Raw genomic sequence first — 4,801 nt, 5'->3', positions numbered from 1 at the left:
CCGCTCGCTCTGCGCGCGTGTGCGCCACTGATAGTGAAGGATGGAACGCTGCGGGGTGCGGGGAACGTCGACAATGCGAACGCGGCGGCTGCGTGCGCCCCTCCCCGCGCGCTGCGCAGAGCACATGGCTGCGGACCGCCCCGCATCGCCAATTGGCTTCTTTCAAACCTGCGGTGTGGAGGCACTTTCTGCGGCTGGGACTGGATGGCTTACTGTTGCCGAAAGGCAATACCAGGCCCCTTTCGCCACGTGCGTTTTAATGAACTTTCCGATGATAACCGCTATGTTCGGGCACACAGGCAACTGTAGGATTATTACCCGCGGACGGGGTGGGGGCGGTGGCGGGACTGAGTAGTCCCTGAGAGAGAGAGACCACAGACAGGATATTAATGGACATAATGCAGTGGTTGTCAGGAAACGAGAGTGCAGCCACTTGGCTACTGCCAGTTATGCAGCGAGGATATCCGGTGGCAGCAAAGTCTGTAGTTTAGAATAAAAAGAACTCTCCCAAGACCGGGAGGCTGACCTCAGCGCCGCGTGGCGGTGGTGCACTCGGCACCCCGGGTGGAGATGGTCCAGGATCTGACAGGTGGGGAAGCCTCATCCTAGGGGATTTACAACGTCAAAGAATGTGCAAATACTCCCCTTCGGAATCATATTGCAAAAATTAGCCAGCTTTTTCTTTGATATATTTCTGGTCGAGGACTTGATCAGTAGCTTGTTGCTAGCAACATGATAATATAAGTAATACTTGGATATGTCTTTTGTAGCACCTTTTCTAGCTGTTATGATACCACACCTTAACTAACAATGTCATAAGGAAAGGTTTATTAGCAATTGATTTGCATAACTTGGAAATATTGGGAATCTTAGTTAATTTTTCGTTAATTTATTGCTTCCAGAGTAGCTTGCAGAAATTCAGAAAATACGAGCAATCTGGTATAAAAACGGGAAATGACCAGGACACACCTGTCTGCTTATATTGATCCTCTGTTCGCTTCTGGTGCCTTACAGTCTAGACAATGGGAAGGCAGTGGTAACATAGCAAGACAGATGCTGGAGATAAACTAAATGAATTATGAATCCACTGTTCCTAAGGTACGCGGAATGCAGTGTCACATAACATCTGGAAATAACTCTAAACAAGCTTAGATACCCTAATTGTTTGGACAGAACTTCACATTTAAGAAGATTAGCATAAATATAAGTCATTGATGTGGAGGGGGGAAAAAAGTCATTTGGCCATTTCTAGTATTCTCTCTGATCTTAATTTTTTTCCTCCCGTTTTTCTGTATTTCCTGCCACATCTTCCTTTCCTCAGCAAAGATTTCCAGACCCATCCCAATGTTTTGTTTTCTTTAGTTCTCTTCGTTTCACCTCTCCAAGTTTGTTTTTGCCTGTTGAGCTCTAAGGGTCGCCCCACTGTGTTAAAGGAGCCTCTAAATGAAAAAAATACTTGCACAATCCACCTAAGCAGTAACTTCACCTTCGAAGTTTGTTTTTAAATGAAGGTTAATCTCAGTGGCCTATTTATTTGCAGTATGAATTTTCAAGTCATGAGTATACTACTTAAAAGAAAAGCAAGCCAGCAGGTTTTATTAGACAGGTTTAATAAAAAGGCATGATGCAAAGATTTTTTATTTTGTTTTGTTTTTTACTAATAATGTTTTTCCCACATTAACCAGTATCACAGCATCAATGGAAATGACATAATAAATAGAGAAACATTATTGTGTACTGTATATAAATGCAGCTCTGTTGTATTCTCTTACTGAAGCTGTTTAAGGCTAGGTTGACTTTTCAAGATGTAGTGTTACGGACTTTACAAAGTGGTTAATGCTGTTTGACTATTGCTCAAAAAGCCAGAAACATGTATCTGCAGTGCCATGGCGTTGGAGAGGGATACAGAATTACACAGCTGTCTTCTTAGATAAATCTGACCTTCTTAGCCTTCTCTGGAGGTATTTTTCATGCTGACTCATGAACAACAGGAAAGTTATGGCCCGTTAAACAGCATCCATGTTTTGCAGTAAACCTGTTCAAAGAAGACTTCTGTGTCTTTTGTGCTATATTTCTATTGTATGCCTATACATAATAGATATTGTGTCACAGACTATTAGAACTTGGAAAAACTTTGGAAATCATTTAATTGCAAAACTACCTCATTTTACAGATGAAGAAACTACAACCTGAGGATGAGAAATAGCCATTTATAGAGCTTCTTTTAATGGCAGTTAAGGAAAAGTATATATGAAATAATGTTAACTGAAAATAATGTAGACATGAGTTAAGTCAATATGAGAACAGTACACACTATTGCATACAAGAGGCACTAAGGAAGTATCTTACTACAGTCTATCAGTTTTAAGTTATAGATCCATATCAGCTAAAATAGTATGAAAAGACACCTGAAAATTGGCTAAATCTACACTTACTTTAAAACATGCAACATGTACACCATGCATTTTTTTTTAAAACCTTACCTTTGTTATTTTGGGAGCTCTGATGGCATAGTGCCTAAGGCATTTGACTGCTAACCAGAAGGCTGGCAGTTCAAACACACCAGCCACTCCTTGGAAGGAAGATTGGGCAATCTACAGCCTCGGAAACCCAAGGAAGGGTTGCTACGAGTTGAATCTGACACAATGGCAGTGAGTTTGGTTTGGTTTGGTTTGTTATTTTGTTTTAATGAGTGCAGACGAAAACCAAGCAAGTCCATAAATGTGAGGTAAATCTGAAACATCCTAAATAAAATTAACAAATGTCAAATTGCTTATCTCCAATCCATATCCAGTACACCCACCTAGTAACAAGATTCTTGTGAAGGTTAAATAAAATAATGTATATTAACCACTTAGTATAGGTGTTCAATAAAGGTGATGATATCCTGTATTCACACTGTGGGCCTGCCAGACCTTTCAATGTTGTCATTAGGTGTCGTTGAGTGGGTCCCATCCCATACAACAGAACAAAACACTGGACAATAGAATGATGCACTGCCCGTTTCTGTGCCATCCTCATAGTCATTGCTATGCTTAAGCCATCATTGCAGCCCCTATGCCAATCCATCTAATAGAGGGTCTTCCCCTTTTTCACTGTCCTTCTACTTTACCAAGCATGATATGCTTCTCCAGGGAAGAGTCCTTCTGACAACATAACCAAAGTAAGAGAGACAAAGTCTGACCTCCTCTCGCTTCTAAGGAGAATTCCAGCTATACTTCCTCCAAGACAGATTTGTTCATTCTTCTGGCAGTCCATGATACATTCAGTATTCTTCGCCTACACCTCAGTTTAAACACATCAATTGTTCTGCAGTCTGCCTTGTTCATTGTCCAGCTTTCACATGCATTTGAGGCAGTTGAAAATAACCTTGGCGTGGGTCAGGTGCACCTTAGTTTTCAAAATAACAGCTTTGCTCTTTAACACTTTGGAAAGGTCTTTTGCAAAAGATTTGCCCGATGCAATGTATTCATCTTTGATTTCTGCTGCTTCCATAGATTTTGATTGTGGATCCAAGTAAAATGAAATCCATGACAACTTCAATCATTTCTTCATTTATCATTATATTGCTTATTGGTCCAGTTGTGAGGATTTTTGTTTCCTTTATGTTGAGATGTAATCCATACTGAAGGTTATAGTCTTTGGCCTTCATCAGTAAGTGTTAAAGTCGTCTTCACTTTCAGCAACCAAGGTTATGTAATCTACATACTGCAGTTTATCGATGAGTCTTTCTCCAGCCCTGATGCCATGTTCTTCTTTGTATAGTCCAGCTTCTCAGATTTTTTGCTCATCATGTAGATTAAATAAGGATGGTGAAAGGATACAACCCTGAAGCACACCCTTCCTGATTTAAAACCATGCAGTACCTCCTTGTTCTTTTCAAATGACTGTCTCTTGGTCTATGCACTGGTTCCTCATGAGCACAGTTAAGTGTTCTGGAATTCCCATTCTTCTCAATGTTATCCATAATTTGTTATGATCCACAGAGTTGAATGCCTTTGCATAGTCAAAAAACACAGGTAAATATCTTTCTGGTATTCTTTGCTTTCAGGAGGTCTGGTAGCGCAGTGCCTAAGGCATTTGACTGCTAACCAGAAGGCTGGTGGTTCAAACCCACCAGCCACTCCTTGGAAGGTTGGACAATCTACTTGCATAGTGATACCACCTCAGAAGCCCAAGGAGGGGTCTCTATGTGTTGGGTTCGACTCAACGGCAGTAAGTTTGGTTTGGTTTTTGCTTTCAGCCAAGATCCATCTGATACCAATAATGATGTCTCTCATTCCACATCCTCTTCTGAATCCAGCTTGAATTTCTGGCAGTTCCCTGTTGATATACTGCTATACCATTTTTTAATTATCTTCAGCAAAATTTCACTTGCATGTAATATTAATGGTATTGTTCAATAATTTCTGCAATTTGTTGATAATCTTTCTTTGGAGTGGGCACAGATAAGGATCTCTTCCAGTCATCAGCCAGGTAGCTGTCTTCCAAATTTCTTGGCATAAATGAGTGAACACTTCCAGCTCTTCATCTGTTTGTTGATGATTAATGAAAATGTGTTTTGGTTACCTCTCATGCTGCTCTAACAGACATATAACCACAAATGGGATGGCTTGAACAAACAGGAGTTTATTCTCTTACAGTTTAGGAGGCTCTATAGAAGTCTAAGTTCAAAGTGTCAGGCTCTAGGGGCTGAGTGAAAACCCCTTGACCTTGGGCTTCAGCTCTGCCTCTTCCTTCCAGCCCACAGAAGCTGGAGGCTTTCTTCACTCAGGCAGCTGCTGGCTGCTGAGGCTGACAA

This window comes from Orycteropus afer, unplaced genomic scaffold, assembly GCF_000298275.1.
Source record: "Orycteropus afer afer isolate SDZICR_OR568_19922 unplaced genomic scaffold, OryAfe1.0 scaffold00116, whole genome shotgun sequence".
Lineage (NCBI taxonomy): Eukaryota > Metazoa > Chordata > Mammalia > Tubulidentata > Orycteropodidae > Orycteropus > Orycteropus afer.
Note: the sequence above shows the minus strand (reverse complement) of the source record.